We start from the raw sequence: 8,836 nt of genomic DNA, 5'->3' as shown, positions 1-8,836 counted from the left end.
GTCTCTCTCCTTCAGGGGTTTCTTTTAGAAGTGAGAGTAATGTTCAAAAATTGTGGTGCTGATTGCGCATACCTGTGAATACACTGAAAACCACTGAATTGTAATCATTTAAGGGATGCAGTGTATGGTATGTGTATTTTACCTCAGTAAAACTATTAAGATAAATAAATGCACTGGAAGTTTTGAACCAATGTGTTAAGAATATTAAAAGTTTGCAGGTATCCGACATTTCCATAACTTTTGGCTGGTTTTTGTTATACTGGTGAAAATAGTAACTGGATTGACCTAAATATATCATAGCCATTTACATTTCAAACTCTCTAGGCACACACTACAAAATTAAAATAAATTTCCTTGTAGGATAAAATGTATACTGAGTATTACTGAACACATCTTACAACTTACGGCTGGTAGAAGAGTCCCTGTTCCCAAGCGAGGGCTGCACGGCTCAAATTTCTCAGCAGAGTCAAGTGCTTGGGAGGCCAGGAGATTAACTTAAATACCTCGTGTATGGAAGGGGAAAAGCAGATGTGTGGACATCTCAACCCTGTCAACAAAGACTGAAATGGAGCTAGACTCTTCATTACACGTGGTGAGGTTATTTTTCAGTGTGTTTGTAAACAAGGGTCACAGTACCACGAGTGGCTTCGGAGCCTATGCCAACTATCGTCCCAGTTGGCCAGACCCAGGCGACCCTCTAGCTTTGGACAAGTATGTTGGTTCTTCTAGAATTTGACTCTGGAATTCCCTGCGCACACCACTGTACCCGCGTTCTGAAAAATCTGAGGAAGACGGCCACATCTTCTAGGGCCAGGAACAAGTGTGGTTTTAAAAGCAAACGTCGCTCTCTAAGATACACAATCACGTTTAAGGAAAGAAGCTGGTGGGATCAATCACGTGACCTCCAGACCTACTTCACTCAGGAAAAGGGGGCGGGTGCTTGCGAATTGTCCAATCACGGACGCAGCAGGGGTAGGTGGGTTGGGCGATGCTCCACAAACCACGTGGACCCTCCTGGCCAGATTTGGCGTCAAGTCGCAACGGACCTTAAGCGGCCCAGGTTTGTCAGCTGCAGCGTTATTCCTGCCGTGAGCTGTTTGGGTCGTAGAAGTTTAAGGTGTGACGCCGGAGCATCCCAGAAGCGGGGAAATGGTGAGTGCTGGACAAGGTATCCCAGGACAGGGAGGAGTGACAGTCGGAACCGGCCCTGGCAGGACCTACCCTCTGGGCCTACCTGCGCAGTCAATTCCGCAGACCGCAGCGCGGCGCTCAGACCTCATTCCCTCCGCCTCGCAGCCTTTGGGGCGAGGCCTGCAGCTGGGACTTGGGGCGTCCTGTACCGTCACTGCAGGCGGTGACTTAAGCCTGAGGCCTCTCTGGGCAGCTCTGCACCTGCAGCCTCGCATTTCCCCCCAGAACAACTGACAATCCTGACTCCGTCTCTGTGGCTCCATGATTCGAACTGTGGTCATTATCGACTGTTTGTCCCCTCATGCTTCAGCTGCATTTCAAACAAACCCATTTTTTTTTTAATCTCTTAAAGTATGAGTTTTTTTTCTCCAGGTTTTCTCAAACACCCGCAAATCAGTGGTTTTTGCTTTTTTTTTTTTTTTTTTTTTTAATGGCCATGTGAGGCATTTGAAGTTTCTGGGCCAGGGTTTGAAACCAACTGCAGCTGCTTTGGCAATTGCCAGATTCTTTAACCCAGGCACTTAGCCTGGAATCAGACCTGCACCTCCACAGCGACCCCAGCTGCTTGCAGTCGGATTCTTTTTTCTTTTTTTTTTTAAACCACACTTGTGGAATATGGACCTTCTTAGCATGGGCTAGGAGTGGAATCTGAGCTGCAGCTGTCGGCCTACGTCACAGCCACAGCAACACAGGGTCCGAACCACATCTTCAGCCAACAGCCTACACAGAGGCTTGCAGCAACTCCAGATCCTTAACCCACTGAGTAAGGCCAAGGATCGAACCCACATCTTCACAGACACTATGTTGAATTCTTAACCTGCTGAGCCACAGTGGGAACTCCTGAAAACAATTTAAAATATGTACTTTTCATATGTTTAACAAATAAGGGATAAAATGGAATTTTAAAGATGAGTTTTTCAATGATTCAATAAGCATATGGAAATTGAAGATAATTACAGAAATAGCAATTGAACTCTAAAAGAAAAACATTCATTATATAGCAATAAAAGGGTGGTGTGCCCTTCATGGCTCAGCAGTTAATGAATCTTAATGAGTTAGGATCCTTTCAGATGCAGGTTCGATCCCTGGCCTTGCTCAGTGGGTTAAGGATCTGGCATTGCTGTGAGCTATGGTATAGGCCAGCAGTTGTAGCTCTGATTCAACCCCTAGCCTTCGAACCTCCATATGCCACAGGTGTGGCTCTAAACAGGAAAAAGAAATAAAAGGGTAAAATGTGTTGCACTGAAAAAACAAAAATAGTGGCTCATCACCTCTCCTGCTGGTTGGTAACCTAATGAAAACAGTGAGTGAAGTATTCTCTTCTCTATATTAAAATGAAATGGTTCTCGGAGTTCCCGTAGTGGTGCAGCGGAAACGAATCTGACTAGGAACCATGAGGTTTTGGATTCGACCCCTGGCCTTGCTCAGTGGGTTAAAGATCTGGCGTTGCTGTGAGCTATGGTGTAGCTCGCAGACTCGGCTTGGATCTGGCATTGCTGTGGCTATGGCGTAGGCCAGCGGCAACAGCTCCGATTAGACCCCTAGCCTGGGAACTTCCATATGCCATAGGTTCAGCCCTAAAAAGACCAAAAGACAAAAAAAAAATCTCTCCTTTTCATGTGTGCCAGCTTTAGGTCTGAAATGAGAGGCAGGATTTTAGGTTCTGAACATGTCAAATATTTTACTGATTTAGGCTAATGGATTCTTTGTAACACTAAGAAATTGGTAATAACTCTTAAGTTTGGACAGAAAAAACCAAAAGGATGAGCAGTTAATCAAGTCAAGTGAGATTTGATCACTGGAACACAGTTACAAATGGCATCAAATCAGAATACACAAAAAGTACAGTGGGAAAATAAAAAAAGAATACACAGAAAGCTTAGTTTAAAGGTGAGCATGCTAAATAAAAAAACAAAGGAGAGGAGGAGTTCCTGTTCTGGTGCAGTGTGTTAAGAACCTGACTATAGCAGCTAGGGTGGCTGAGGTGGCTTGGGTTCAATCCCCAGCCTGACACAGTAGGTTAAAAGATCCCTTGTTGCCACAGCAATGGTATAGGTCTCAGCTGTGGCTTGGATTCAGTCCCTGGCTCAGGAACTTCCATATGCCACAGGTGTGGCCATAAAATATAAATAAAAAACAGGAGTTCCCGTCGTGGCACAGTGGTTAACGAATCCGACTAGGAACCATGAGGTTGCAGGTTCGGTCCCTGCCCTTGTTCAGTGGGTTGACGATCTGGCGTTGCCGTGAGCTGTGGTGTAGGTTGCAGACGCGGCTCGGATCCAGCGTTGCTGTGGCTCTGGCATAGGCCGGTGGCTACAGCTCCGATTCAACCCCTAGCCTGGGAACCTCCATATGCCGCAGGAGCGGCCCAAGAAATGGCAAAAAGACAAAAATAAAAATAAAAATAAAAAACAAAGGAGAGGAGCCTTTGAGATCTTTACAGCAACATATTTGACCAAATAGTCTAGGTTTGGCAAGTATACAGGGAATGAGTTCCTAGAAAGATGAAGTTAAAGAGAAACTAGATTCAGATTAGTTCAAACTCAATTTACAAATTAACAATGCAAAGTGATTTTGTTTTCATTCAAAAGAAAATTAAAACTGTATTCTAACTGCTAGTGTGAACTTCTCATGTTTCTGAGCTTGCCAAAGTTGATAGCAGATGTTGTTATTAATGTGACCAATTAAATGTCCACAATGTTATCTCAGCAAACAATAGTTTCCACGATTGTCCAAAGCCCTGGGATCATGAAATAGGACAGTTCAGTGACCATTAAATGGGAAATGAATTATGAGAACTACTGTTTCCAAGGACGCCTTTCCCCACCTCTTCAAATGAAATTTGAAATTTCAATTTCTAAAAAAATAGACCTTAAATTTCCCACCATGGCACAGTGACTTAAGAATCTGACTATTGCAGCTCGGGTCGCTGCAGAGGCTTGGGTTCGATCCCCAGCCTGGCACAGTGGGTTAAAGGATCCAGCATTGCCACGGCCGCAGCTGGTTGGGAGTCAGTCCCTGGACTGGGAATTTCCATATGCTACAGGTGCAGCCGTAAAAAATAAAATAAAATTAGACTTTATACTTTCTTCATTTAGACATAGTTTAAATAACATTGTTTCATTTTTGCATTTTCTCCAAAATCAAATTTTAAAACTTCTGAAATTTGTGCATAGTAAGTGATCTCAGTTGTTTGGAGAGTAAAATTACTTTTGTTTAATTCTGTTTAAAAAAAAAAAAATGTTGGAGTTTCTGTCGTGGCTCAGCAGAAACGAATCTGACTAGTATCCATGAGGACACAGGTTTAATCCCTGGCCTCACTCAGTGGGTTAAGGATCCAGTGTTGCCGTGAGCTGTGGTATAGGCCGGTGGCTACAGCTCCAATAAAACCCCTAGTCTGGGAACCTCCATATGCTGTGAGTGTGGCCCTAAAAAAAAAAAAGACCAAAAAAAATGTTAACACTATACCATTTGCCAAGAGGTTGGCCTGAAGTCTCTTTTTGGGGGTCATTTTTAATGCATTTTAGGTGGTTATCCAGCATACATATAATGGAACTAAAAGCTCCTATGAGAAGAGAAGGGCTTTGGAGCATTAATTATGTAATTAGGTGTCACACCCCTGTATGTTAATTATCCTTTTTCTAATGATTCTTTTGAAGGCTAAAGGTGGCGCCTTTTTTTTTTTTTTTTTTTTTTTTTTAATATTATGGCCACACCCGAAGCATATGGAAGTTCCCTGGCCAGGGACTGAATCTGAGCCACAGCTGAGACCTATGCCACAACTGCAGCAATGCTAGATCCTTTAACCCACGGCAGGGGATTGAACCCACACCTCCACAGCGACCAGAGCTGCTGCAGTCAGATTCTTAACTCATTGTGCCACAGTGGGAATTCAGGTTTTGTTTTTTTTTAAAGATTTATTTTAGCTGTGGATATTTTCCATGAGAGGAAGAAAACTGAGAATAACCACCTGAAACTAAGTTGTGTGAAATCCTTGTGCCACTCTTCCCAGGATCTTTCCTGGGCACAGACATCTTGTGTAGAGTTTGCTCTTTGGAAATGTTCCTGGGTGATCTGACCTGTCAGCACTGCCCCTCCCCAGGTTTGTCACCCTGAAAAGATTTATTCATTTATGTGAGCCTCAGTTATTTAAAAAACTTAAAAATTTAAGTAATCAGTGAAACTTGAAAGATGGTATAAAATATTTCCAAAGAGGCAAGAAATAGGTGAATTTCAGAAAAAAGAAAATATCATTATATTACATTGAATGTGTTAAAACATAAAAAAATTCTTGTTTCTCTTCCTTCCCTAAGCAAGTGTAGTAATATTCTGAGGTCTCTTTGTTTTAGGGTTTTTGTTGGGGGGGGAGGTGTTCAAATGCAATTCCAGGGCTTAGGCTTCAGCTATTTAGATATAGTTATTTGTTTATTAAACAGTTTCTTGCTGTGGGAATAATAATTAATGAATATCATTATTTTCTGAAAGTAATAGATACCTAGGGGTTTTCCTGTTGAATTCAAAAAATGCCTTGCAGTTTTCTTCCCTCCTTTCTCCTTAAACACTAGGTATGTGTGATTTTGCTGGATTCTTCAGTCACTGTGTCATTTAGAATATCATCAGGGAGTTCCCTTTGTGGCTCAGCAGGTTAAGAATCCGACTAGTATCCCTGAGGATGTGGGTTCAATCCCTGGCCTTGCTCAGTGGGTTAAGAATCTGGTGTTGCTATAAACTGTGGCATAGATTGCAGATGTGGCTTGGAGGCCAGTAGCTGCAGTTCTGATTTGACCCCTAGCCTGGGAACTTCCATTTGCTGCAGGTGGGGCCCTGGAAAGGAAAAAAAAGAATAAAATATCTTTAGCATGATCCAAAGCAATGTGACTGGGAGAGCCTGAGGTCAGTAACCCAAGGTGAGGCCCCCTTGAGGCTGCAAAGGAAAGTACTTGAAGGCCCAGGTGATTCTTCCTGGGGAACCAAGCTCTGTATCCTACCTGTTCATACCCACGAGGGAATCTTTATAGGGAGATACGCTACAGAGCCCTAGAAAGCTGGGGGTGCAAGTGCACACGACAGAAGGGGTTTGGGGGAAGATGGAGTGTGGCAATACCCTTTCAAGGTTTTAACTGTGGTTCACTTTGGGCCTGTTTCTAGGCTTAGGTTGGAGTTTTGCGTCCGAGGTGTAGCTGCCCTCAGAGTGTATATTGTTTACACTGAGAAAGTCTGTGACAGTCAGTTGTTCTGTGTCCTGGGTTAGGGTTCATGAATTTGGAAGTTTATTTGAATCAACCTTAAACTGAATCCTGCCAGGAGTTCCTGTTATGGCACAGCAGAAACTAATCCGATTAGTATCCATGGGGATGCAGGTTCGATCCCTGGCTTTGCTCAGTGGGTCAGCAATCTGGTGTTGCTGTGAGTGTGGTGTAGGTTGAAGACGTGGCTCGGATCCTGTGTTGCTGTGGCTATGGTGTAGGCTGGCAGCTGTACCACTGATCCGACCCCTCGCCTGGGAACTTCCATATGCTGTAAGGGCAGTCCTAAAAACGCAAAAAATAAAAACAAAAAAACTGAGTCCTGGGGAGTTCCCATCGTGGCGCGGTGGAAACGAACCCAACTAGGAACCATGAGGTTTCGGGTTCAATTCCTGGCCTCACTCAGTGGGTTAAGGATCCAGCGTTGCTGTGAGCAGTGGTGTAGGTCACAGGTGTGGCTCGGATCCCCCGTTGCTGTGGCTGTGGTGTACGTTGGCAGCTGTAACTCTGATTAGACCCTTAGCCTGGGAATCTCCATATGCCACCGGTGCGGCCCTAAAAAGACAAAAGACAAAAAAAAAAACAAAAACAAAACCGAAAAACCTGAGTCCTGCTGAGTTTTCTCACTGTGATAATGGAAGCCTGAGAAGGGGAGATTTTCCATTAATCCCCGGGGAAAGGAGGATGTGGGGGGCTCCCAGAGTTCATTCCTGTGGCTACTAAGGTGTCCCCACCCTCCTCCTCTAGGGACTGACCCTGTCCAGCTGTTCCATCTCAGTGGGGCGAGCCTATCATGTGTCAAACTTTCTAAATGTGGCTTCTTCTGCCCTGGGGGACGCTGGCCAGTTATCTGTGCCAATTCCAATATTTGTTTCTAGCCTTTGGATTCTTTTATCCATTGGCAAGTGCATTGGATCTAGTTTTCCTTAGCACTTTGTAGTTAATTCTTTGTGGAAGAAATAGCATTTTCAGTGTCTTGAGCTTAAAAATGTAAGTTGAGTGAGAGGATGTCAGTAAGGCAAGAAAATGGTGGAACTAAATAGAATCTTTGTTCCTTTTAGGGGAGAGAACCTCAAGGTGGGAGATGAATGTGTTTACATTTTCAGCTACGTGTTTGTTTCATTTTTATATCAGTGTTCAGCGTGTGCATGTCCTTAGAGAATATTGATATTTCAAAGGCTAAAGCAATTGAATTCCTGTTTTAATTGATGTGAGGAAAGCTAATCAAATTTTACGAAACTTCTCCTGTGCTGAAAGAACTAAATCCATGAGTTCCCTGGCGGCTCAGCAAGTTATAAAGATCTGGCATTGTCACTGCTGTGGCTCTGTCATTGCCGTGGCTTGGGTTTGATCCCTGGCCCCAGGAACTTCCACATGCCGTGGGTGCAGCCAAAAAAAAAAAAAAAAGACTAAACCCAAACCCTTGTTACATTATAATGATGTGTTTATTCCTGAAAATACCCTTCCCCCACCATGTGAGATACAGGGGACCACAGACTAGGATGCACCTTGTCATTTCTTGTTGTAGCAAGGGATTTAAAATTTTTCATCTTGTATGGTTTATCCTTTTGTAACCATTAGTATTGAAAGGAACTAAATCTTACAGTGGTTTCCTGTATACCAAAGTTAAAATGAAAGAATCTTTAATTTCAGAGTTCCCGTAGTGGCTCAGCGGTAACGAACCCTCCTAGAATCCGTGAGGATGCGAGTTCAAACCCCGACCCCTCTCAGTGGGTTAAGGATCCAGTGCTGCCCTAAGCTTCTGTGTAGGTTGCAGACTCAGCTCAGATCTGGTGTTGCTATGGCTGTGGTGTAGGCTGGCAGCTGGAGCTCCTATTCAACCCCTAGCCTGGGAATTTCCATATGCCTCAGGTGCGGCCCTAAAAAAAAAAAAAAGAAAAGACTGTTCTGTAGTAAAACATGGTGCATATATTTTCCTCTGCTTAATCTCAAGAATCCTGTGAGATACAAAAGCCTAACTTAAGAAAAGTCACTGCCCACCTATCCCGGTCTCCTCCAGTGCTGTTTTCAGCAGCCACCTACACAGTTCTGATCATTTCTTGAGCTTCCTGTTAGTGTTTCTTTATATAAAAACAAGCCATTGGGAATTCTTAACCCACTGTGCCACAGGAGGAACTCCTTGATTACTTGTTGATCATCCTGTTAGTGTTTCCTTTTTTTTTTTTTTTTTTTAAGTTTTATTGCGGAGTTCCCGTCGTGGTGCAGCAGAAACGAATCTGACTAGGAACTATGAGGTTGCAGGTTTGATCCCTGGCCTCGCTCAGTGGGTTAAGAATCTTGCGTGGCTGTGGTGTATGTCAGCAGCTACAGCTCCAGTTTGACCCCTAGCCTGGGAACCTCCATATGCCACAGATGTGGCCCTAAAAAGCAAAAAAAAA

The 8,836-nt window shown here is 43.8% G+C and overlaps 1 protein-coding gene across 1 annotated transcript in view; it reads left to right on the top strand.

Annotated features, from left to right (window-relative positions):
* The first annotated feature begins 1,014 nt into the window (after window positions 1–1,014).
* LOC100521431 (uncharacterized) overlaps window positions 1,015–8,836 on the top strand; it is a 43,202-nt gene continuing 35,380 nt past the window's right edge. Inside the window, exon 1 of the mRNA XM_085012739.1 lies at window positions 1,015–1,152. The gene's annotated coding sequence lies outside the window, so the exon portion shown is untranslated. The remainder of the gene's footprint in view (window positions 1,153–8,836) is intronic.

The sequence above is a fragment of the Sus scrofa genome, chromosome 2, assembly GCF_054392235.1.
Source record: "Sus scrofa isolate SSC_HxYL_T2T_F1_AM1 chromosome 2, Sscrofa_HxYL_maternal_Yorkshire_Landrace_v2.0, whole genome shotgun sequence".
In the NCBI taxonomy this organism is placed as follows: Eukaryota; Metazoa; Chordata; class Mammalia; order Artiodactyla; family Suidae; genus Sus; species Sus scrofa.
Note: the sequence above shows the minus strand (reverse complement) of the source record. Positions and strands in the feature narration are given on the sequence as shown.